Here is a 26,821-nt window from a genome sequence, read left to right on the forward strand (position 1 = left end):
ATGCCACCGTACTCCAGCCTGGGCGACAGAGCAAGACTCCCTCTCAAACAAACAAACAAACAAAAAACCTTGGACTCACTAGTGTTAGCTGCTGGAATGAAGTGTTTGTCCAGTACATCCAGAATGTCACAACAGATTAACTTTAGCTCAGCCTCAACCTGAAAAATGAAAATAAATTTTGAAAAATCAGATTAAGTCTAGAAATTCTGTAAATTATTACACATTCTATCTGCCCCTGATTTTGAATAAAAGAGCTTAATATTAAACAGAATTCATATCCTCCAAACTTCCTTCTTCCCTCTTGACACAAAAGCGGAGAAAAGCTGCCTCTAGGCTATAAAAAGTGTCTTTTCCTTTCTGCGCGCTATTACATGCTACACACACACACAGCCTCACAGTCCAGCTAGTCAATTACCACGGACTAAAATTGTACACTGATGCTTCTTAGTTAATGCTGGTCAATTACATGAATTAACTTCTTTCACAAGGTAACTACTACTGTGTCCATTTACATGGGCAAACAGAAGCAAAGACATTTGCTCAAGGATCATCAACTTAAAAGAACTTACTAAGCAGAGCTAGGATTTGAACCCAGGCAGGTCACAAGGAACAGAATAAAATTCAAACCCAGGCAGTTTGTCTTCAGTACTCTTATTCCTAACAACGTTCAACAGGCAATTCCTTTTGTGGTAGAGATCCATAACTAGTTAAGACACCAAAAACCTGTGGACCAAAGTAACTATTGCCACTCAGCCCTATCCATTTATAATGCTGAAAATGTACACCACCTCTAAACACACATACCCAGCTTGCTTCCTGTTTTCTATGAACTCAGACACCACTGTTGAACCTTTCTAGGTTCCTCTCATTCCGCTGGAACCTCCTTTCTACTACTATAAAACATTCTCTCACATTTCTTCCATAATCACATCCTTAGCTAAGCAAAACTATTTTCTAAATAAACTACCTCCCTGATGGCTTTTCAAATAGAGACTGCTCTAGGAGTATGAAGATTCCCATGTTCTCCTAGTTCCTCACACACTCAGTGACTGCTCTCCTCTTACTCCAAACCCTTCTGCTTCACAAGCCGATATTCTACATTCTGTTTCTCAGTTTCTATCATCAATAGATCTCTAGGCCCTTCTTCCATATTCACTGAGTATTTACAGCCAACCTATCCAATACCTGAGATTAAACCAAGGTACGGTGTGGCCATGTTCTATACAAAAATGTTCTTTGCCCTCTACTCCAAGACATTCACTTGTCCACGCCCATAACTGTGCCGCTCCATGCTAGAAGTCTGAAATTGTAATACTCCACTCTTGGCCCACGACTTCCTTTTTCAGTTCCTCTTCTCTGTCATTTCTACTTAGGAACTCATCAAGACATCCAGACTCTTTTTTGTCGTTGTTGTTTTCTTTTTTTTTCTTTTAATGCATGCATCTCATCTAAGATGTCCAGACTCTTGAACTTCTCACATCTCCTCCCAATTTATCAGCCGCTCTCTATGCTTCCTGCATCCCTTTCCTAGCGAGCCCAAATCCTACGATGGAGCGCATGGGCTTTTTTCTTCAGCACTTTCAACTTTCTCATTTCCTTATTCCTCTGGGATACAAAACTTGTCTATTGATCATCCAAATTCTTTGACCAAACAAACATATTTCAGGGTAATGGTAACATCAGTCCCAGCTTACAACTTTATTTTTAGTAACAGAGTCTCACTTTTTTTCCCACTACTGGGCTCAAGTGATCCTTTTCTCCATCTCCCCAAGTGCTGGGATTACAAGCCATGAGTCACCATGCAAGGTTCCAGCTCACAACTTTCTCTCCTTCCTTCCTTCCTTCCTTCCTTCCTTCCTTCCTTCCTTCCTTCCTTTCTTCCTTCCTTCCTTCCTTCCTTCCTTCCTTCCTTCCTTCCTTCCTTCCTCCCTCCCCCCCTCCCTCCCTCCCTCCCTCCCTCCCTCCCTTCCTTCCTTCCTTCCTTCCTTCCTTCCTTCCTTCCTTCCTTCCTTCCTTCCTTCCTTCCTTCCTTCTTTCCTTCCTTTCTTTCTCTGCCTCTTTCTTTCTCTCTCTCTTTCTTTCCTTCCTTCTTTCTTATACTTTAAGTTCTAGGGCACATGTGCACAACGTGCAGGTTTGTTACATATATATACATGTGCCATATTGGTGTGCTGCACCCATTAACTCGTCATTTACATTAAGTATATCTCCTAATGCTATCCCTCCCCACTCCCCCACCCAACGACAGGCCCTGTGTGTGATGTTCCCCTTCCTGTGTTCAAGTATTCTCATTGTTCAATTCCCACCTACGAGTGCAGCTCACAACTTTCTATGTGACCTCAGATATGTTACTTAAACACTCAAAACCCCAACTTGTGCATTTATAGGTTGGGATAATACCTACCCCTTCCAGTGCCATTTTAAAGATTTCATATAATACCTTGCACAAATACATATGATAAAACTATTTCCCCATTCAGAACAGTGCCCAATAGAGCTGGCAAGTCAGTAACTGTGGTTCCCCCACCTTGCCCTCTCCCTAGCAAGCTCACTTTCCACCTGCCCTGTAATTCCCTTCCCTGTTCTCTTTCATGTGTTTACGTGCCTGTCTCTTCCACTGGAATCAGTTTTTCAACAGCAGCGCTATGATAGTTTGGACAGAACCATTCTTTGCTGTGGCGACTGTCCTGTGCATAGTAGAAGGGTTAGCAGCACCTCAGTCTCCACCCACTAGATGCCAGTAGCACCTTCCAAGTTGTGACAATCAAAAATATCTCCAGAGATTGTCAAATGTCCTCTGAAGGACAAAATCACCTCAATTGAAAACGGCTGCACTAGAGTAATGGCTGTCAAACTTTTTGGAACGAGACCTGCAATAAGAAACATTTTGTATATGTATAAACACACACAGTATGTGAAATAACTTCATTAAATCATTGTTACCCTTACAGTGTCCCACTCTGATATGTTCTATTCTGTTTAAAAAACACAGTGACTAGACTGAGCCTCCATAAGAATAGTAAACATATCTGTTTCATCTTTGCACTCACAGTACCTAAGCAAATTGTATGGCACACAAGAGGAACACAAATACTTGTTAAATTGCAATGAATCACTCTATTGCCTGCTTGTCCAGATATCTTAACCTGGCGTTAGCAAGATAGAACAGATAACAGGGATGATACCCCAGCTTCTTCCAGGAAGATTTGGCAAAACACTCTTTATTTAGAAGCAGGGGCAGTGGCGGGACCTAGGGATGACTGGGGGCTTGTCACCTAAGCAGCAAGAAGAGCAAGGAGCCTGGTTTTATGCCCTCAAGCCTGGGAGGACGTGGTCAGGGCTCCACAAGGCCCTGGAGTTGGGGGAGCGGGATGCTGGCAGGAGAGCAGGTTCACCCTCCTCTTGAGGAAGCAGCCACCACCCCCAGGAAGCAGCAGATGGGGGCGCACAGACAGAGCCCCTGGTGCTGTAGAGCATGACCAGCAGATCTGCACTCGGCCTCAGCCCCGGGGAGCTGCAAGACAGACTGAGGAGACCATGATAGGTTTGGCTCTACGTCCCCACCCAAATCTCATCTGGAATTGTAATCCTCGTGGGTCAAGGGAGGAACCTGGTGGGAGGGGATTGGATCTGGGGACAGTTTCCCCCGTGCTGCTCCCCTGATAGTGAGGGAGTTCTCAAGAGAGCTGATGGTTTCAAAGTTTGGCACTTCCTTGTTCTCCACTCACTCCCTCCTGCTGCCTTGTGAAGAAGGTGCCTGCTTCTCCTTTGCCTTCTGCCATGATTATAAGTTTCCTGAACTACGAGTCAATTAAGTCTCTTTCCTTTGTAAATTACCCAGTCTCAGGTATTTCTTTATAGCAGTGTGAAAACAAATTAATCCAGACCCCTTCCCTGAAATGCCTTCCTAAGGCCACCAACTGCCCCGATGCTCCTCCTCTGCCCCCTAGTCTTTCTTTCCCCCTCATTAGGCCCAAATGATCCACATGGCCAGTCCCAGTCCCATCCTACTGCAGGCCTGTGTGGCTGCTGGAGAGACCAGGCTCCTTTCCTCAACCAGAGGATGCCTGATATGCTCTATGGATCCTGGAGGAAACTTACCCCCTATCCTCATACTGGTGCAACTTCTTCCAAGACCTCAAAGCTGGACAATGTGAGCCAGTCTTTTTTCTTGTCTCCACTTGCTAGGGCTGTCACTGGGACAGTCCTGGGGCGGGGGGTGGGGCGGTGGGGCAATGGATGAATGGATGGATGAATGGACAGTAGTCCAGGGATGATGTCCTTGTCTGTCCTGAACTGGGCCCTTCCTCCAATGAGAAGCCTCCCTGAGTAAGTTTATACAGTCACCCCTTGGTATCCACGGAGGATTAGTTCTAGGATCCCCGGGGATGCCAAAATCCATGGATGCTCAAGTCTCTGATATAACATGGCCAAGTGTTTTTTATTTTTATTTTTTGAGATAGAGTTTCACCCTTGTTGCCCAGGCTGGAGTGCAATGGTGCAATCTTGGCTCACTGCAACCTTCGCCTCCTGGGTTCAAGCAATTCTCTTGCCTCAGCCTCCCGAGTAGCTGGGATTACAGGTATGTGCCACCACTCCCAACTAATTTTGTATTTTTAGTAGAGACAGGGTTTCTCCATGTTGGTCAGGCTGGTCCCTAACTACTGACCTCAGGTGATCCGCCTGCCTCGGCCTCCCAAAGTGCTGGGATTACAGGTGTAAGCCACCACACCCAGCCTAACACGGCCTAGTGTTTATATATAACCTATGCACATCCTCCCATATACATTAGACCATCTCTAGATTACTTATGATACACAATACAACGCAGACGCTATGTAAATGGTTGTGATACTGTATTACTTAGGGAATGATGACAAGAACAAAGTCTGCACATATTCAGTAGAGACACAGTCATCCAATTTCCTTTCTGAATATTTTCCATCTGCTGTTGGCTGAATCCACAGAGGCAGAGTTCTCAGATATGAGGGCCAAGTATGCTTTGAAAGCGGGATGGGTGAGGTTGCTAATGAGTACAAGGGAGTAAGTGTCAATCAGGAGGGCCCTGTATTGGGTCATCTGGATGCCCTAGCTCAGGACTTGAGGCTCCAGGTTTGGATGGCACAGGCAGGCTCAGCCCAGGTGAAAACCCTCCCCTTGAATGTCTTTTTATCCCAAGCTCTTTCTGGCCCCTGGAATTTGGCATCCCCTAGGATGCCTTGGGTGGAAGGACAGTTGAACCAGATTTTAGATAACATGTCTAGAAAAGTGAGCCCCTACTATGTGCCGGGCACTTTCCCCACAGGATCCTCTAGCTGGAATAACCAAGGGTCATGGAGAGAAATACCCAGTTAAAATATCAGAAATAAAAAAAGAGATACCATTAGAGATACTAAAAAGACCATTAGAGATACTAAAAAGGCCATTAGAGATACTAAAAAGATCATTAGGTAATACTATTAGCATATTTATTCTGAGATTCAACAGCAGCAGTCACTTCCCTCCACCCCTATGTGTATCCCAGGACCACCCTGGGCGGGGAGGGCTGAGGTCAGGGAGCACCCATGGATGCTCTCATGCTGGCCCTGAGCCCCAGGGGTGACAGTGACAAGGAACGGGGTGCACACATGAGTGAGGCAGCCAGGCCTGGCCAGAGAAGCGACAGACGCATGCACAGACATGTTTACCTACATACACGTGTGTACACACGTGCGCAAACACATGGCACGCAAGCATGATGATGCCTCAGGCAGTGGAGGATGCTGACTCTGGGCCCTGCTGACCTGGGCAAGGCCCCATTGTGATGCGTGCCTTTACCTCAGAATGTCACTGGTGCTTAACACCCGTCCAATCTCTGGCCTGCCTCTGTGTTCTACAGCAGCTACACACACACAGTGGTATCTGGAGCAGCTCTGTGGACTCAAAGGTTTTCTCCCTGAGAGGCATAACACAGGCCAGCTGATTCATCAGAATCAGGTGAGTGTGACCTGCTCTCTTCCCTCCATGCTGACTTGGGGACAGTGGCTATGGTGTGGGTGGTGCTGGCCTCTGGGCACCTGCCAAGGAGGGTCATCCCTGAGCACTCACCAGGTGTCTGTTCTATGCTGCCCATGTAGACAATTGTCTCTTTCGTCCTCATGGTGGCTCCCAGATGTAACCATTAGAAAGACGAGACGTCTGGGGTCAGAGAGGCGGTAACCAGCCTGGGAATCCCGACATGACTCTGGGTTTTGCTCTTGGCCCTGCCCTGTGCCATGCTGGACTTCAGGCCTGAACCCTGCAGCCCCCCTGCCCTAGATCCGAAATCTGTCCGGGGTTTCTGATCCCGATGGGGCAGAGCCTCGCCCTGGCAGAGCCACTGGGATGGATCCACTGTGGGTGAGGTAGAGGGGAGGGTCCTCAGAACACGTCTGTGGCCTAAGCTGGGTCCTGATGGTCCCTGTGGGACCCACTGGGCACACACGGTCCCTTGTCCGGGAGTGGGATGGGGAGCCTTCTGCCTTTGAGCAGCTGTGGAAAATGAAGGAGCCCTGGAGAACTGACTGGAGGGAGACTATCCTCCCTTCTGTTCAAAGGGGTCCAGGTTCTGGGGTTCTCCCCAAGTATTTCTTTCTCTGGTCCTCTGGAGCCTTACCCTCCTTTTGTCCCGAGTGTTCCCTGGAGGGACGGTCCATCCAGGTGTTCTCCAGGACCAAGGACCCACTGTCCTTCCTCAGTGACCCAGGAAAATGAAGCCCCTCTTGTAGGGACAGCTCAGAGTGGTGGAGTCCACAGTCCCTCCCTAAGAGATGTGGCTTCCATGAGCACAGAGGCTGCTTTGGAGATAATATATTATTTTCATCCCCCAAACCAAACACCCTCCTGCTCAACTGGTGTTGTTTCTAAAGTGGCTTCACTGGTGAGACTGAAGGGCCACGATAGCCCAAGTGATGAGTGGAGTAGAACCGAGCAGTCAGGAGAGATCTTGTTCCCTGCAGGAAACTGGGCATCTCTGTGGTCCCTGAGCATCCCAGGAGGTCAATTGTACAGAGACCTCTGGTCCCTGTCCCCAGTCTGCCTCCACATCCCTGGAATAGCCCCTCATGGGCCCTTCAACCTTGGCAGGTGGACACCATTCAATCTGCCAGGGCAGGTGTGTACCCGTTTCATGGCATTTGGGGACAACAGGATTCTCTGTCCAGGTCCCACTGTTCTCAAGATGCCCACCCCTGCTTGGGGCTTGAGACTGCAGAGACCCATGCAGGTGTGGGCCACTGGGTAAAAGGTCTGGCCCCTTTTCACCTGAGGGCAGTGGTGGAATGGGGGGTTACGCAGCCAGGCAGCATCTGGGAGCCGGGTGGAAGCGGTTCAGGTGTTCTCTGGAGGTCTCACATACAGTGTAACATTTAGACGATTTTGTCTCACAGGATGGACATGGCAGAGGATGCAGATACTTTGCAGGAGTGAGAGGACATCATTATGAAGTATGAGAAGGTACATGTCTGTCTGCTCCTTGGAGGAAGGCCTCTTCCAGAGCGCCCTGGTCAAAGGGTCCTGGGCTCCCTAGGAGCACAGGGTGGGGACGAGTGGCCAGTACCCACAGGCCCTTTCACCCTTTACCTTGAACCCCTCACCAAGGCTCCCTCTGGGTTGCAGGGACACCGAACTGGGCTGCCAGAGGACATGGGGCCTGAGCCTGTTGGAATTCCTGCAGCACTGATCGCTTTAGGATTGTGCAGTGAGTCCTCTGTGCTCCCCTCACCCCTAAAGCACCTGTCTCAGCTCAGGGACGGGTTTGCTTTTAGAAAGGACTTTCCGAGTCAGGACACGTCTCACCAGGTCGGGCCAACCTCCTTTCCAGGGTCAGAACTGGCTCCCCTGCAGGTCCAGCCCAAGGTTGCTGTTAGGCCAGAGGTGCGGGGCCCATCTAGGGAGCAAGTGGGAATGGAGAGGGGGCTAGGTCAGGCCCCTGGACTCTCAGCAGTTCTGCCCCAAGTCAGCACAAGAGGAGCGGGGCAGCCTGAGGGTCTGGCCCTGTCCACTTGGAGGCAACACCAGTAAGATCCAAGGGTTGTGGCCACAAGGTGAGGGGACACCTGGCCCAGCCTCGGGGCTATTGTCCAGCAGGTCTCTGGTCTCTGAGGGCCCACCTGCCCCTGTTCTCCCCCATTTCCCTAGAGCTACAGCCCTCACTGTCCCCATGGGGAAGGGGGAATGGCATGGGGACAGTGGGGGCTGTGGCCTTAGGGGAATGGGGGAGAAGATGGGCAGGGCCCTCGTTCTGGGCATCTCACAGTGAGGCCAGGGAGGCAGCAGATCTTGAGGCTAATGACCCTGGGTCTGGTGCTGGGAAGGGATCTGGGGCCAGGTAAGAGGAGCCCAGGCTGAAGCCCATCCCTCAGGGATCATAGAATGGAAAGACGGAGGATCCCGCGAAAGGTAGGGTGGGAGGGAGCTGATGAGCCATGCCACTTCTGAAACGCAGTGTGTGTGGCTTGGGTGCAGGGAGAGGCAGGTGGATGCTGGGAGGTCAAACCCTGCAAGGGCCTTGGGAGTGTCAGGTGGGATGGGCCCTCGGTGCAACCTGGGTGCACCGGGCAAGTCACAGGCCAGGCTCCCTAGACCCCGGTAGGTCCACATCACGTGGTCACTCCCAGAGGGACTCCTGTCAGGGCCCAGTCACCCCATCCCATCTCAGGGCTGACCTTTCTCAGCTCAAGCACAAAGCATTACTTCCAGTCCAGGAGGGGTAGCCCCCATTTTACACCCTGACCGCCCCCCACACCAGGGGCCCCCATTAACCTTGGCCAGGCTGGCCCTGCACTCCCTCTTTTCCCAGGTCCTGGACCCTCCTGGGAGTCAGCCACACAGAAAGGTCCTTGTCCTCCCTTCCCTGTGCCTTCTCCTGGGCTGAGCCCTGAGTTGGATGGGGACAGAGCCAGTCCTTTCTGGGGATTGGCTCCCAGACCAGGATGGCTCCAGGCCCTGTGCAGGTTCTCAGCTCTGCCTGGACAGCAATACATTGAGACGGAACTGCCCTGTCAGTGCCCGGGAGGCAAAGGTAAGAGCCTGATCCCTGGGGGTGCTGGTCCAGGGACAGGGGGACTCGGCAAGTGGTCAGTGAGGCAGAGGAAGCAGCGGGCCTGGGTGGTAGCAGGTGGGGGCAACACGCTGTCACTGGGAGGGGCAGCTGTCCCTGCTGGACCTGACCCCAGTTTGCTGTATCTCTGGCAGTTTGATGAAATTCCAAAGTGAGAACCACAGTTGTGGCTTGGGGGTGGCTGCCCACTTGTGTTAGGACCCCACCTAGAGGCTGGGACCTGACCTAAGACTGGTGTGTCTGTGGCCTGAGGATGGCACATCCCAGGGTCCCAAAGCCAGCCCACTGGCACTCGTGTGCTCAAAGGCCCTCAGCCCTTAGGGTCTGCCCTTCCCTGGCTCCCTCCAGCTGGGTCCCACCAGGGCTCCAGAGCCCAAGATCCAGCATCCACAGGTGGCTCTGGGAAGCCTGGCAGCTCCGCTAACTCCAACATTCCTCATTTGACAGCGAATGCAGTGGGAGATGAGATGAAAGAGCAAGTGGATGGAAATGCTGGGAGAATGGGAGACATATCAGAACAGCAAAAAAGTAATGTGTGGAGGGACAGGTCCCTGGAACCACTCTCTGCAGAGACAGGGACAGGCACCCATGGCTGTGGCCTGGCACCGGTAGCCTCTCAGAGGGCGGGTGTCTTCACCCAGAGTACCACAGGCCTGCTTGTGCAAGTGTCACCTTGCTGAGAGGGAATCTGAATCTAGAGCTAGGGCCACCCCTAGCTCAGGGCTATGGATGCCTCCTGGTGACCCAAAAGAAGGAAAAGGTCCACATCAGAGTTCAGGACTCTGAGTGCCCATCTACTCTTCCAATCCTGGGAAGGGAGACCCTGTCCCAGCTTGATTTCATCTCTACCGAGGAATCATGGGGCCAAAACCAAAGATTTCCAGGATCCTCAGGCTTTGGTCCTGGCTGGGGTCGCCCCATGGCCTGTGACACCAGATCACTTTCTGCCCACAGCTGATTGATCGAGTGTATAAGGGCATTCCCATGAATGTCTGGGGCCAAGTGTGGTCAGTCCTCCTGAACATCCAGGAAGTCAAGACGAAAACCCCCTAAAATACAAGGTACACTAAGCCAGAGCACAACAAACAGGCCAGGCTGGGTCAGGACCCAGTTCTCCAACTGCAGGGAACGTCATGCCCAGGCTTGGGGAGTGGGTGCTGTGGTCAGATGCTCATCCTAAGCATGGACAGTGACATAGGAACCACAGACCTCCCCAGCTTCAGAAACAAGCCAAAAAGCAGCTTTCTGCAGAAAGAAACCTTTCTTCCCTTCCTTCCTTCCAAAAGTGCTGACTGTGGGCTGACTGTCATTTGGGGCAGGGAGTCTTCCATCTGTTCTGAGACTGTTTCCTCCTCTTGGCCCTGCCCTACAGGTCATGAAGGAGAAGGGCAAGAGATCCTCTGAACACATCCACCAGATCGACCTAGACGTGAACTGGACACTAAGAAACCACATCTTCTTCAGGGATCAATATGGAACCAAGTAAGCCTACGGGAGCCATAGTGTCCCAGCAGAGACGGAGTGAACCAGAGGGATGGGGACTTCCCCGGAGCAGAAGCCAGGGTCACCCATGAGGGATGACAGAGCTCTCAAGGGCTCTCATGGCCCAGGGAACAGCCGGCACCATGGATGGAGCACCTCCCAGGTTCCAAGCCCCAGGCCAGGCTGGAACGTGTGGGACCAGAACCCAGGGGAATCCTGCAGAGACAGAAGGCAGCAAAGAAAATCATGCACAATGGTGAAAGGTGCTCTCCCTGACCCACGGGGACCCATGGCAGGACCCACGGGAGGGTGGCAGGATGGAGGCCCCATGAGCCTCCCCAGGCAACACTGACAGCACCAAATGCTGGGGGAATTCAGGTTCCTGGAAACTCTCATCCAGGTCTGCTGGGAACATGACATGGCAGCCACTTTGGCAGCCAGTTGGGCAGTGGCTCACAAAGCTCAATGGACTTGAACCAAGCGTCCCCAAAGTGTCACAGATATTGAACCCACTGATTTGACATCCACAGGAAACCTTCATGCCACATCCACTGCTTGATTCATCATCACTCATACACAGAGCCTTAGGGAACAACCTTCAACATGGGAATGCGGAGAGGAAGGCTGGTCCTCCTTTCAACAGTAGAAGACTCAGTGAGAAAAGGGAATGAGCCAGCGATGCCTGCACGAACATGGGTGAATCCTAGATACATTTTGCTAAGGGAAAGAAGCCAGACCCAATAAGCTACCACTACTGTAGGATTCCAAACTGGAATCGGCCATTCTGGAAAAGGTCAAACCATAGGGACTGAGAACCGGTCTGAGTGGCCAGGGGCTGATGGACTGGGGAGAGGCCGGGTGCATAGGGGCCACCCTGGAGACTTGAGGGATGAAGGAGTCGCTCCAGGAGAGGCTGGAGCGGTGGCCGGGAGACTCTGCACATTGGTTTAGAACCACGGAGGAACTGTACACCCAAAGACTGAACTGGTGTGCGTACAAACCAAAAAAAAAAAAAAATCAGAGGGAAAATGATCAACTTACTGTACAATTGGACTATTAGCATTTCACAGATGTGGATTTTACTGAAACATTTCTGAAATAGTCAAAGGCCCTGAAGAGCTCACTGTTTATCTGGTGAATCACCTGAATCTGAAATTGGATTTGTTGTTAGGCTTTGTAGACAAAGTGAAACTAACATCTGCACAAAAGAGACAAAAGTCCCCTTTATCTGTTTTTTAGGCAGTGGGAACTATTCTACATCCTCCTGGCATATTCAGAGTATAACCCGGTGAGTATTCCCGGCAGTGACCATATTCCCAAATTCACGGCTATATTCCCAGACCATATTTCCATATTCCTGGGTGTGGATGTCTGGTGGGGGTGTCATTGCTTCTTTTAAAGTTAGTATTTGTGACCCCCGGGGATATAGGAGGTAGGACTTCAGCTCACCGCTGGCATAAACCTCCAAGCAAGGGGGTGGTCTCAAGGGGTCACACTGAGACACAAAGGAGTCGGGCATGGACTCCTGGTGTCACCTGGGCCTGACCACCACTTCTTGGAACAAGAAATGACGCCCTCCTCCTGGGACTGCCCCAAAGCCCAGGAGCCTGGCAGCATCACACGCAGGCCGGTGCCATCAGGAGACATTTTGGACAAGGTGCTGAAAGGCCCGATGGACATAGCTCTTGTCATAAAATGAATTTGCATCCTGAGGAAGCCTCTTCTTCAGAGGAAGCCTCCCCAGTCACCTCTGCCCTCTCCAATGACATGAGTCCTCCCAGGTGACCTCAGCCCTCCCAGGTGATGTCCTTCCACAGTGACTGGCTCTTGCAGGAGGTGGGCTACTGCAGGGACCTGAGCCACGTCGCTGCCTTGTTCCTCCTTTATCTGCCTGAGGACGCATTCTGGGCACTGGTGCAGCTGCTGGCCAGTGAGAGGCACTCCCTGCAGGGTAGGTGGACAGCTGCCCCCGGGGCCTCACGCAGTCAGACCCGGGAATGGCCACCCTGGCCAGGTGATCTCGGCTTTCAGTGAAGACACCTTCCTTGTGTCACCAGCTTTTTGGGAGCCTTTAGGATGTATCTGCCTCACACAGTCAGACCCCGGGACAGCCAACCTGGCCAGGTGATCTCGGCTTTCAGCGAAGACACCTTCCTTGTGTTACCAGCTTGTTGGGTGCCTTTAGGATGTCTCTGCTGAGGGTCCTCAGGAGCCCAGGGCTGAGCTCCAGAGCCCAAGTTAGACACGTTTCATCCCCATCAGCAGAGGGCATCTCATCCTTCCTGTGGCCACCCTCTGTGTCCTGGAGCCACGCCCACCAGCTCTGATTCTGTGAAGCTGGCTCTCCCCTCCCTGAGAGTCCTTCTGCCCTTCAGCTGCCCAGGCTCCAACTTCCCTTGGTACCCACAAATGGGCCAACCAAGCCCAGATGGCAGCATCTCCCCATCCCATGTCCCCTGGCCCAACGCCACTTCCAGGAGGTGACCACGAAGCCCAGCACCCACCCTGTTCTGGCCGGCCTCTGTCATGGCCTCAAAGTCAGGCTTGCCCTTTGTGCACCCTGGTCCAGGAGGCCCCCAGGAGCACCTCCAGCCAGGCTCCAGGGGATGTTCCCACCTCTTCTCTCCAGGGCCAAGGCCACATGGTAGGGTCACCAGATGGGAGGGTGGGAGGCCTCGGGGTTTGGGGGGCTCTGTGGCTGCCCATCTCTTCCAGCTCATGGCTCCACATCTTGGGAGAAGGCTCTGATTTCATGATGGGCTGGAGGCTTCTCAGGATTCCACAGCCCAAATGGCGGGACAGTCCAGGGGCTCCAAGACCATCAGGAGCATGTGGTCCCCACATCACAAGCCAAGACCATGTGGCATCTGGTGAGTTTATGGTCCGCTCGGCTCTTCCCCAGAGGCCCTGCCTCCTGTGGGGCTGGAGGAACGGGGGCTGGAGCCCCTCGTGGGGCTGGTGACTGGCTGAGTCCCAGCCAGGATCTGACCTGGGACGTCGGGTTCTCCATGGGCTGGGAGTTGGTTTGCTTTCCTTCCCTGGAGGAGACAGAGGCACAGGGATAGGGGCCCAGATCCCACAGAGCAGGGCTAAGGGCAGCATGTCCACCGGGAGTGCCGGAAGGTGAAGATATTGGGGGGAGCCCGGGACACCACCCAGTGTTCTGCACTTGGGGAAGGATCTTCAGAGGCCCCTGGAAGTGGGAGGCTTTTAGGGCAGCCCAGGAGGCCCTGAGCACCTCTGGTTCCTCCCATCAGGACAAGGAAGGTCAGTGTGCACAGTGTTCCTCATTCAGCTGGCTTCTCTGGATGCTGAATATTGGGGTAAGGAGGCACAGGGAGACCCTGGTTCAGGGACCCTCCTTGCCCTGCAGTGCCCTGCTTCCCCAGCCCGGGGGTCCGGCTCACCCACAGCCCACAGGAGGCTCCGCCCACAGGGGGGTCCCCACAGGACACACAAGCAAAACCCTCTGCCCAAGAGGGGTCATCCCAGGGCAGAGGCCAGGGCTCAAGCCCAGCCTCACGGACAGACCGGGCCTGACTTGGGAGGGCTCAGGGGAGCCTCAAGCCCTGGGGAAGCCCCTCTCCCCACTGAAATGAGTGCCCCCATAAGGAGCTGCAAGACCTTGTTTGACCCAGCCTCCTGGAGGGGTCGGGTGACCCTCATGGGGAAGGTCACTGACTCTGGTCACTGTGCCCCAATGCGCAGCTTGAGCCACCAGCCCTGGCCTGGAAGAGCCAGGTCCTCCCGTGTCTACTTTCCCCACAGATCTTTCTCGGGCTCATCCTGCGCCTGTGGGACATATATTTGCTGGAAGGGGAACAGATGTTGATGCCGATAACAAGCACTGCCTTTAAGGTTCAGAGGAGTAAGTCCACATGTGCCCAATGGGATCTGGGGAGCACTGGGGTCAAACTCCAACTAGCCCAAGGGCAACTTCCTCACACTGTCCTCATGATCCTCTGTTCTGGCCCAGAGGGAGGTCTGGCCAGGTGGGCTGGGCGGGGCACGGTGACACCGAGCCCATCCCTCACACGACCCAGATGAAAGTCAGGAGTGTGGTGAGCACTTCCCTACCCAGGCCACTCCCGCAACCACAGCCTCCTGTGCACATCTGGACCCCTGGGGTGGTCACAAAAGGATCCGGCACTGCCCAGTGGGAGACTGAAGTGGCCATGGGGTGTGGGCTCTGACCCTTCCCAGGGGACTCTCCTGGCTTTATGCCCACCTTGTCTCTAGAGCGCCACATGAAGACGTCCAGGTCTGGCCTGTGGGCACGTTTTCGAGACCAGTTCTTTCATACCTGGGCCCTGGATGATGACACTGTTCTTAATCATCTTTGGGCCTCTATGAAGAAACTAACAAGGAAGCATGGGGACCTGCCACCCCCAGGTGGGCTCCAGTACCAGGTCCCCTCCTGAGTCACCCTCTGGGGCAGTCAATACTAGGGGAGTGCCCAGGACCCCCAACCCTACTACCTGGGCCTTCCTCTTCACCTTTTCTTCCTCCTCTTCCTCCTGGACTCTAAGAAAGTATAGGAGGCCCACCATTCCTCAGGGCAGGCGCTCAGTGAGTATGTACTGGACATGCTGTGCACACAGGAGGGGGATGTGGGCAAGACCCTCCAACAAGCCCCCTCCCACTTGCCACGGTGGCCCGCTGTCTCCCTCACAGGGCCCTCAAGGGCACTAGAGGAGCCAGACCCATTCCTGAGAGCCTCTGCCCCTCCCTGCAAGCGCTGACAGCCTCAGAGAGCAGCAGAGGCCCCTCACTCCTGCAGACCCCTCCACGGGTGCCAGGACAACAAGCCTTGAGTCAGGGAGACAAGGGAATCAGTGTCTCTGACCCCCAGAGCATTCAGAGAGAGGGCACAGGTGGGACCCCGGGCCCAGAGCCAGAGCCAAGAGTTCAGCCAGGTGTGGGAATGGTCAGCCCAGGACGGGGCAGCCCAGGAGGGCAGAGGGCAGAGGGCAGAGCCCAGGCCCAGTCACCCACTGAGGAGACAGGTCCCCACATAAGGTGGCAAGGGGGCTGGGTGACAGCCAAGGCCCCTCCCACCTGAGTTCTGACTGGGGGCCATATCCCAGGCCCAACAGCCCTGGGACAAGGTTGTGTAGCAGGAAGCCCCCAACCAGGCTGAACCCTGGGGGCAGTCCCAGGAGCCACCTGCCATGCCCTGACAGCTTCCCCACACCAGGCGGCACACACCCCTTCCTCTGGGATCAGCAGACTACAGGCATGTCCTCAGTGTCAGACCACGGCGGCCATACAGAGACCCTGAGGACTCCAGGGACCCAGGTAGGTGGGGCTTGCCTAGAAAGGCCTGCATGGGCTCACTGGAGACACTGACCACGTCTGTTTTCCTTTCAACCAAACCCGAGCAAGGGTCCTCGGCACCCAGGTCTGTGCCAGCTTCACGTGGCAGGAAGACCCTCTGCAAGGGGACAGGCAGGCCCTTCCCGGCCCACCAGCCCAGTTCCAGCAGCCCATTTTGTCAGCTTCCCTACCTCGTCCCACACCCTCTCCTAGTGGGGCTGTCCATGAGGCCAAGGCCCAGGAACATGAGGGGGCTTCTGGGGAGCCCAGGGCAGCAGACCACTCTCTGGGGGCACCCGGGAGTCAGGACATGCCCAGCCTGGCCCCGGTTCAGGGAGGACTTCGGCGTTCCTGGAGATTCCTGGAGTGGAACTTGATGCCCCAGCTCCCGACAGACCTGGATGTGGGGGACCCTTGGTTCCCCCATGAGGATTTCAAACAGAGCTGCTGGGTCCATCTCCCTTCTGAATGTGTCCTGGGCAGCCACGGGACCATGGGACAGGCCTAGCCCAGGAAGCCCAGGGGGACCCTGACACTGGGCCCAGCCCAGGCCCATCAGGACTAAGAGGGAGGTCGGGAGATAACCCCACTGCAACATGGGCACCTGCATCTGGCCCTCTCGGTGACAGTGACTGGCACATCTGGAAGGAGCCAGGGTGGCACCCCGCCAGCTGCCCCGAAGTCCTAGACACCTTGGAAAATCCCATTCAATGGGGAGGCTGGTCCTATCAAGGCCACGAGAGACAGAGAGGTGAGCATGGGAGCCCCAGCCAACCAGCAGCATGCCCTGGGACCTCTGTCCCAACCTGTGGGCCTGTGTCCCCCTCCCAGGGCACAATTCCCAAGCCAAGAGAGGCCTGGCCTAGACCCCAGCCCTGGGAAGAGAGGGGCACCAGGGGTGTGGTGGGCTCCCAGCTGCAGTCAGTATGGCCATGCAGGGGACCCTGGCGCTGCAGAGCTCTGCCACTGTCACAATTCACCTCACAGAAGCCAGGCAAGTCCCGAAGCCTTGCAGCCACTGGGGCAGCCACTGCAGGCGCCGCTACCAGGTGCCTTCCAGCTGCCAGTGCAGGCTTTCCTGACAGGAGGGCACCCTGCAGCCCTGGCCTCAGCAGCTCAGACTCTGAAGGTATCTGTTATTCATGTTCCCAGTATTCCCACCAAAGAGAATTACTATGGAGGATGACGTTGGTCCTGAGTTGAGCAAAACAGCATGCCCTGTGGATGCAGCCAGCTTCTTTCCAAGCCACCACACTTGCTGGATGGGCCCACGGAGCAGGTGGCCTTGAGACCGGCATGGGGATGGAAGAGGCTCAGCATCCTGCACATGCCCTTACCAAGGCTCACCAGGCTGACACCGCTGCTGAGCACCACATTTGTGGATGAGAGACTCACACCTAGTCTCTGGGATGGCACAATTTCCCAGGAGGATCTGCTGGCCACCTGCTGGCAGGCTGACCACACCACAGAGGGGTTGAGATTGGCTTTCTCTGCACTGAGCCACAATGTGGACATGGACTTGTGGGCCCTGCAGTGCACACAGCACTGCCTCCGAGCAGGACCCCCCATTCATAGCTAGGGACAAGCAGCAGTGCTCCCACCTCAGGGCCTTGGCTCTGCCACCTCTACTTTGAATGTTCTCAGTTCCCTCCAGGCTTCTAGCAGCATCTGGGCCAGGGCTTATGGCTGGATAAGCACCCGAGGTCCCAAACAAGTTTCCCATCCTCGTTTTATTTTTTGTTAAACTTATGAAAATTTATTAAGATATGACTTACATCATGGGTAAGTGCATAGCTCAAAAGACATTCAGAGATGGAACACACCAGCCCTCAGATCACAAAACCAACCATGCCCAGCCCTTCCCAGCACTCCCTGCCCCAAAACCAATGTTCTGACTTCTGACAACACCATGAGCCTGCCTTTGTATTTTACACTCATGGAAGGGTAACCACCTTCATGTTGTAAAATAAATGTTACTGTTGAAATGATTTTACACATACACCTTCCATCCAGCTGCCCTCAATAAGGACGTTTTGCAGTACCATGGCACATAAGAAATTGAGGCCGGGTGTGGTGGCTCATGCCTGCAATCCCAGCAATTTGAGAGTTCGAGGCAGGAGGTTCAGGTTCATTTGAGCCCAGGAGTTTGAGACCAGCCTGGGAAACATAGGTAGACCCTTTCTTTACAGAAAAGTAAAAGAAAGTAGCCAGGCATGGTGGCGTGTGCCTATAGTCCCGCCTATTCAGGAGGCTGAGGTGGGAAGATTGCTTGAGCAATTGAGTTCCAGGAAGCAGGGAGCACTGCACTCTAGCCTAAGTGACAGAGTGAGACTTTGTCTCTTATAAAAACAAAATAAGAAATTTAACATTGGTGCAATCCTATTAACTAAATGGTAATGTGAACTATTATCTAAGGTTATGAATGCAGTAATTATATGAATAGGGTGAAATTTATTCAGACTTCACCCGTTTTTGCCTAGCTTCTCATACCTGTCCAGGGATCCCACCTCTGACTCACCCTCTGCCTTTAGTTTGTGTCGCCTTAGCTTCCTCCAGGTGGTCCAGCCAAACACACACCTGGGCTGAATGGTAGAGCTGATTGCTCCTGGGCTCCAAACCTCTACAGCATGTTACCATGTTGAGTACTGTAGGCAATGGTAACATAATGGTGGCTATCTGTGTACCTAAACACAGAAAAGGATCATAAAAATACAGTGTAAACAATAAAAAATGGTACACCTGGCCAGGTGTGGTGGTTCATACCTATAATCCCAGCACTCTGGGAAGTCATGGTGGGAGGATCACTTGGACCCAGGAGTTCAAGACTAGTCTGGGCAACATAACAAGGCCCCATCTCTTCTTAAATATCAATTTTTAGAGATGGTACACCTGTATAGGGTGGATCCATTATAACCTTATGGGAACCACCATCCTATATGCATTCTGGCATGGACTGAAATGTCGTTATCTGACACTGATTGCATAAGTAGAGATAATTTTAGGCATACGAGAAGATGTACTTAGGTTATATGCAAATACTGCACCAGTTTATATCGGGACTTTGGTATCTGTGGGAGATGGGGAAACTGATTCCCCACATACATTGAGGGGCAACTGTAAACATTTCAGGCCCCACAGAACGCTCAATTCCCTGCACCGCCATCCCGAGGTAAATTCTATTACTGGAGATTAGTTTGCCTGTTGATAACTTCATATAAATGGAATCACACATTATTTCTTCTTGTAGACCTATTCTTATAGGTCTAACTTCTGTCACTTACACATGAGCTGTGTGAGATTCATTCATGTTGTAGCCACAATTTATTCATTTTTTTTGCTGTTAGTATTCTAGTCTTGAATGTCCCATGATTTTTTATTCATTCTTCTGGGATGGGTATTTGGGGAGTTTCTAGTGTGAGGCTATTACAAATTGTGCTGCTATGAGGGTAGTTTTACCTGTATTTTAGTGAAGGTATAGACACATCTGTGTAAGGTACACGTGCAGGAAGGAAATTGCTAGCTCATGGGAGGCAAATGTTTAGCTTTGGTGAATATTACCAATCATTCTAAAATGTTTGTTCCACTTCACCTGTTCATCCGTGAGCTGGAGCGTTCCGTCCACAGCTTGGGCTGTCTCAGAAAGACCTGGGCTCAGTACCATTCAGCCACTTAGTAGCTGTGTCCCTTTGGGCAAACCATGTAACTTCTCTGAGCCTCAGGGTCCTCATCTGTAAACTGGGCTGCTGGCGGTCCTTACCTCGCAGGGCCACTGGGAGGACTAAGTGAGATGAAAGCTGACTCCCTGAGAGACACCACTTCTCCCTCCCTCAGACTCAACAGGAAGATACCTTCACTGCCCAATGCGAAGGCCATGGGGAGGACGCGAGGTCCCAGGGCTTCCCTGTCCCAGGAGCATAAGCCCTGGATTTTTATTTCCAGAAACAACCACCCCTGGGGTCAGGATGACTCTCAAGTCCCCATAGCCTGTGCTCCCACTCCACGAAGGCGGGCTTCAGCAGTGGGGAAAGGGCTGCACTGTGCCAGCCTCACCCTGGCCACTGTCTGCCCTCATGACTCAGAGCACAGCAAGGTCCCCAAGCAGAGCAGTGCAGGGTCTGGCCCCAGCCCTGGGCTCTAGACATCCCGGTCACCCCCACCTGCCCCAACCCTGCCCCCTCCATCCCTCAGCCTCTGCGTGCCACCTTCGCAGCTCAGGACATTTTAGCTCCTTACATGACACCATCATCTGTCTCCTCAAGCGGAGTGCAGCACAAGGGCAGCGAACTCAGTCAGTCTATAGATGTGTCTCTGGTGTCTGGAAGATGAGAAATTCAATACACACTTGCTTAGTGTCTGCGTACATTTCATTAAGCAGAAGACAGCTTTGGAAATAAAAGAGACCCTCCCAAGGTGACAGTGCGTAGCCGGCATTTTCCAGGTATTCTCGGCATGCCAGGCACTGGGCTGGACCATCGACACGGGAGCTCTGGAGCCCATGGAGTGCCAGGTTACAGGCGTGAGTCGCCGCGCCTGGTTGGAAGTATTGTTTATTTCTTTTTTTTTTTTTTTTTTTTTTTGAGACGGAGTCTCGCTCTGTCGCCCAGGCTGGAGTGCAGTGGCGCAATCTCGGCTCACTGCAAGCTCCGCCTCCCGGGTTCACGCCATTCTCCTACCTCAGCCTCCCGAGTAGCTGGGACTACAGGCGCCCGCCACTGCGCCCGGCTAATTTTTTTCTATTTTTTAGTAGAGACGGGATTTCACCATGGTCTCGATCTCCTGACCTTGTGATCCGCCCGCCTCGGCCTCCCAAAGTGCTGGGATTACAGGTGTGAGCCACCACGCCCGGCCTACTTATTTCTTTATTAAAATTTGTGCTTTCTGAGTTTATGTGATTGACAGGTGTTGCCTTTGTGATCAGAAACAGTAAAGGTATAGAAAAAAATGTGTAGACAAAAGCAGTAAAACCAATCACATCTATAATAAAATTCTCGCTTTTAAATAAAATGTGCAGAGAAGAAAGATGGAAAAGAAATGCAGTGGGCCGGGCATGGTGGCTCCTGCCTGTAATCCCAGCACTTTGGGAGGCCACAGCGGGAGGATCACTCGAGGTCAGGAGTTTTAGACCAACATGGCCAACGTGGTGAAACCCCGTCTCTAATGAAAAAAAACATTAGCAGGGCATGTTGGTGGGCACCTATAATCCCAGCTACTCAGGAGGCTGAGGCAGGAGAATTGCTTGAACCTGGGAGGTGGAGGTTGCAGTGAGCCAAGATTGCACCACTACATTCTAGCCTGGGCAACAGAGCGAGACTCTGTCTCAAAAGACAAAAACAAAAAAACCCTTAATAGTTGTGGTCTCTGAGGGCTGGGGATATCAGGAAACTTTGCTTTTCTGTCTAATTTTGTATATGCTCATCTTCAGATTTGAATGTACTCTATTAAATTCCCTTAGCAGCCTCCTCATTAGTCTCTCTGCCCCCATTCCTGCCTTTGCCTGCCATGCAAAGGCTTTCCTGGCATTGTGCTAGACAAAGCAGGTTGCTCCTAGAGAAAGTCTCCATTCTCTATGCCTAGTTAACTTCCACTTACCCATCAGTACTATACTCAAGGTCTCCCCAACTACTTTATGGAAGACTTCTGTAGTGGATGCTGTGACCTGCCACCCAGACATCCACTTCAGGACCAGGGCCCTCATTCTCTGGCTGCTAGGAGACTTGGAGGCGGATGCTGGCAGATGAGTTTTACTCTGGGAAATGCCCTGGCTGAACGGAGCTGCCTGGGGATAGTCTACTTCCATTGTCTAGTTCATTGGAGCAGGGAGATGGGGTGGGCAATAAAAGCTCATACCCCTTGCCTCCATTCACTGCAACTTTGAAGGGTCATCCACCCTCCAGAGCTCCCTGCGGGAGTTGCTAAGACCTCAGTTGCAACTGAAGTGCAGTCACTCTGTCTGGCCAGGCCCGCCAGCTTCACCCTCTCACAGGTGCTGGTCCTGAGGGCACTTCCCAAGGAACTTCCTTAACCAGTGACACCTTCTTGACCTCCCAGTCTAGGCTAGATTCCTTAATAATATGCTCTTTCAGGGCACATATCTCCTGTGTAAGTTTTACATCCATTTGTAGTATCTGTCTAATGTCTGCCTGTCCCGTCAACTGTAATAGTCACAGAGTGGGAGCTCTATCTGATTTTATTCACCATTGCATTCTGCCATGCCGGCATGCAGTTTAAAAATATTTGTAGAGTGAACAAACAATTTTATTAACCATTGAATCTAATCCCTTAGGAGGCCATCAGCTTCACTTAGGGCTGCAGAATGTCTCATTCATTCATTCAATAAATATTTACAAGGAGAAGCTGGATTCCTACCTCTCAACACCAAAATAATTCCAGATGGTTCAAAGATGGTTATATGTAAGAAAATGAAACCAATAACTTTCTAGAATAAAGATGAGTAAGTTTTAGAAAAAAAAAATTGGTGGGCCGGGTGTGGTGGCTCATGCCTATAGTTCCAACACTTTGGGAGGCCGAGACAGGCAGATCATGAGGTCAAGAGTTCGAGACCAGCCTGGCCAACATGGTGAAACTCCGTCTCTATTAAGAATACAAAAATTAGCCAGGCGTGGTTGTGCATGTCTATAATCCCAGCTACTCAGGAGGCTGAGGCAGGAGAATCGCTTGAACCAGGGAGGCAGAGGTTGCAGTGAGCCGAGATTCTGCCACTGCACTCCAGCCTGGGCGACAGAGCAAGACTTCATCTCAAAAAAAAAAATTTTTTTTGGAATATTAAAGACCTTCATAGGTATGACCACATAAAATTCTAAACCTTTATAAAGCAAAAATAAACATTAATAAGCTGGGCCAGGCGCAGTGGGTCACGCTTGTAATCCTAGCACTTTGGGAAGCTGAGGCGAGCAGATCACCTGGGTCGGGAGTTCGAGACCAGCCTGACCAACATGGAAAAACCTTGTCTCTACTAAAAATACAAAATTAACTGGGTGTGATGGCACATACCTGTAATTCCAGCTACTTGGGAGGCTGAGGCAGGAGAATCGCTTGAACCCGGGAGGCGGAGGTTGCGGTGAGCCAAGATTGCGCCATTGCACTCTAGCTTGAGCAACAAGAGTGAAACTCCATCTCAAAAAAAAAAAAAAAAAAAAAAAGATTAATAAGCTGGCCAGGTATGGTGGCTCATGTCTATAATGCTGGAACTTTGGGAGACCGAGGCAGGAGGATTGCTTGAGGGACCAGACGGAACAACAAAGTGACACACACACAAACAAAAATTAGCAGGTCATGGTGGTACATACCTGTAGTCCTAGCTACTCGGGATGCTAAGGCAGGGGGATAAGTTGAAGCCAGGAGTTCAAGGCTGCAGTGAATCATGGTTACACTTGTAAATAGCCACTGCACTTCAGCCTGGGCAATGTAGAGCCCGACTATATGTATATTTGAAAAAATAAGACAAGTAAAGAAAAAGCAGCCAATAAGGAATATTTCCAGCTAGGCACAATAGCTCATGCCTGTAATCTCAGCACTTTAGGAGGCTGAAGTGAGAGGATCGCTTGAGCCTAGGAGTTTGAGAACAGCTTAGGCAACATATCAAGACCCTAGTTCTACAAAAAATGCAAAAATTAGTCAGGGGTGACATAGCTGGGACCGTGCTTGTAGTCCCAGCTATTCAGGAGGCAGAGAAGGGAGAATCGCTTCAGCCTGGAGGTCCAGGCTGCAGTGAGCTGTGGTCCTGCCACTGAACTCCAGCCTAGGTGACAGAGCAAGACCCTGTCTCTAGAAAAAGAAAGTAAAATAAAAAATTTAAATGAAGAGTGTTTGCAATACCTACATATGACATCTGATATACCAAGAACCCTTGCAAATCAAAAGGTTAAAAAGCCTACAGAAAAATGGGCAAAGAATGTGAAAAACTATTGGAAACCTTATTTCTATTCTATGAAATGCAAATTAAAACAATAATACAATATCACTTTTTCTATAAAATTGACTGAGTTGAATGATTAACAATACCCAGTCTTGGCATGAGTGTAGATAAACAAGAAATTTAATTCACACTTGTTGGCAAAAGTTGTCCTGAACTCTTTGGAGAGCATTTTGGTAATATGTATGAAATTAAAGCATTCACTGTTTTTGACCAAACAGCCCTACTTCTAGTTATTCATTTGTATAAGGTCATGTTTCTATACAGTCTGTACAACGTGGAGCATTGCCACTTTTATAATTGCAAAACAGATGCCTCGGTGACATAGTTAGACTCTGTCTCTACAGAAAAAAAAAAAGAAATTGCCAGGCATGGTGGTGCTCACCTGTGATCCTAGCCATTCAGGAGGCTGAGGAAGAAGGATCACTTGGGCCCAGGAGGTTGAGATGGCAATGAACTGTCATCATACCACTGCACTCTAGCCTGGGCGACAGAGGGAGATTCTGTCTAAAAAAAAAAAAAAAAAAAAAGAAAAGAAAAAGAAAAGAAAAGAAAGAAAAGAAAAAAGAAAGGGTGACCAGGTGCAATGGCTCATACCTGTAATCCCAGCACTTGGGGAGGCCAAGGCAGCTAAAGTAGATCAGCCGAGGTTAAGAGTTTGAGACCAGCCTGACCAACATGGTGAAACCCTGTCTCTATTTAAAAAAGAAAAATACACACAGACAAAAATAGCTAGGCGTGGTGGAGGGCACCTGTAATCCCAGCTACTCGGGAAGCTTAGGTGAGAGGGTCACTTGAACTTGGGAGGTGGAATTTACAGTGAGCTGAGATCGTGCCATGGCACTCCAGCCTAGGCAACAGAGCAAGACTCCCATCTTCAAAAAAAAAAAAAAGAAAAGAAAGAAAGAAAAAAGGGATGGAGGGTTCATTAATGCAGATTGTTTAAATACATCATGATTAATCCACACAATCAAACTTTAAAGATCTATCTTAAAGAACAAGGCACCTCTCTGTGTGCTGAAATGTACTGCATGTACAATTGTACTGAAATATACGCATAAGCAAGTATATATTCTCTATGTATGTGGAAAGAGTCTGTAATGTATTAAGAGGACAAAGCATGCAGTAAAGGAGGTATTTCCCATTTTGGAGGCAGGGAGGAAAATCTGGTGTGCATATGTGTGAGACAGAGTGCATTAGAATATGCGCAGAAAACACATCTGCGAATGCACAGCACAAATGCTTACTAATGGAGAGCAGGGGTGCTGGCCAGCTTCTACTCTGTCGTGTGTTTCCATTGTGTTCGATTTACTGATAATGAGTTCACATGACTTTTGTAATCTAGAGAGGGGACAGCATGTGTGAAGGTCTGAAGCAATAGGATGCATTTGGGGAAATACTAAAATTGGCCCAAAAAGGATGGCAGGAAGAGATGAGAGTAGAGAGGAAGGTGGCAGGCAGATGGCCCAGGGTAGCCCACGCTCTGCTGAGGAGTGTGGGGTTCATCCCGGTGCAGCAGGTTTTCTTTGTCCTCACTGGCAGCTCCTCTCAGTCTCCGAGGCTGCCTCCTCGTCTTCTGCCCACATCTGACTGTGGGAGTTTCTAATCTAATCCCTTAGGAGGCCATCAACTTTACTTAGTGCTGAAGAATGTCTCATTCACTCAATAAGTATTTGCAAGCCCAGCGTGGTGGCTCACGTCTATAATCCTAGGACTTTGGGAGGCCAAGGCAGGCAGATCACTTGCATCTAGGAGTTGGAGAGCAGCCTGGGCCACATAGCAAGACTCCATCTCTACAAAAAATAAAAAATTAATCAGGCGTGGTGGCATGCACCTGTGGTCCCAGCTACTCCGGAGGCTGAGGTGGGAGGATCACTTGACCCTGCAAGGTCGAGGCTGCAGTGAGCTGAGATCTTGCCACTGCACTCCAGCCTGGGCAACACAGCAAGACCTTGTCTCAAAAAAACAAATAAAAGAATAAATACAAGAGAAACTTGATTCCCACAGGTTCAGTCCTGATGAGGGTCAGTCCTGCTTCCTCGTCCCTTCTCTGTCTACACAGTCTCCTGTGACATCATCCACGTTCCTGACTGTATAAAGCATCTTCATGTGCCCCTCCCATGTCCTCTCTCCTGCTTCGTCTCCCTGTGAGCACAGACTTGGGGATATAACTGCCTCCTTGGCACCTTCATCTGGTAGGCATCTCACGTCAAAGACTCAACTCTGGCTTTTAGCCACTCTGCCAACCTGCTTTTATTCTAATCTTCATCTCAGTAAACAGTGCCACCGTCCACCCAGTTGCCCAGGCCAGACACCTAGGAGTCTTCTTTTTTTAATTTAATTTTAATTTTTGTTTTTTTGGGACAAAGTCTCACTCTGTCACCCAGGCTGAAGTGCCATGGTGCGATCTCGACTCACTGCAACCTCCACTTCCTGGGTTCAAGCAATTCTCATGCCTCAGCCTCCTGAGTGGCTGGGATTATAGGCATGTGCCGCCACACCTGACTAATTTTTGAATTTTTAGTAGAGACAGGGTTTGCCACATCGGCCGTGGCTGGTCTCAAATTCCCAGCCTGAAGAGATCCACCCACCTCAGCCTCTCAACATGTTGTGATTACAGGCATGATCCACTCTGCCCAGCCTCTAGGAGTCTTCTTGATGTCCCTCTTTTCTTCCCTGCCTCCTGCTCCTCCTTACAATCCATTATCGAATTTTGCCTGTTTTATCTCCAAAATAGATCTCAACTTGTCCCCTTGTTCCCATGACTCTTGTCACTCATAGTCCAGAGAGCAGAAAAAAACAAAGACCACTCAAATGAGAACAAGCAAAGTTACTTACTCAGAGTTTGCCATAGAAGAGGGTCAGCAACCATCACCTGCATTTGGCAGAGCCTCAAGGGTAGGGTGAAGTGAGGGAAAGCTTTCCTTTCTGTCTTTCTTTCTTTCTTCTTTCTTTCTTTCTTTCTTTCTTTCTTTCTTTCTTTCTTTCTTTCTTTCTTTCTTTCTTTCTTT

General features: G+C 51.2%; 1 pseudogene; it reads left to right on the forward strand.

Annotated features, from left to right (window-relative positions):
• The first annotated feature begins 9,553 nt into the window (after window positions 1–9,553).
• Window positions 9,554–17,646, forward strand: LOC103242593 (TBC1 domain family member 3B-like; annotated as a pseudogene).
• Window positions 17,647–26,821: the final 9,175 nt, after the last annotated feature.

The sequence above is a fragment of the Chlorocebus sabaeus genome, chromosome 16 (assembly GCF_047675955.1).
Source record: "Chlorocebus sabaeus isolate Y175 chromosome 16, mChlSab1.0.hap1, whole genome shotgun sequence".
NCBI classification, from domain to species: Eukaryota; Metazoa; Chordata; class Mammalia; order Primates; family Cercopithecidae; genus Chlorocebus; species Chlorocebus sabaeus.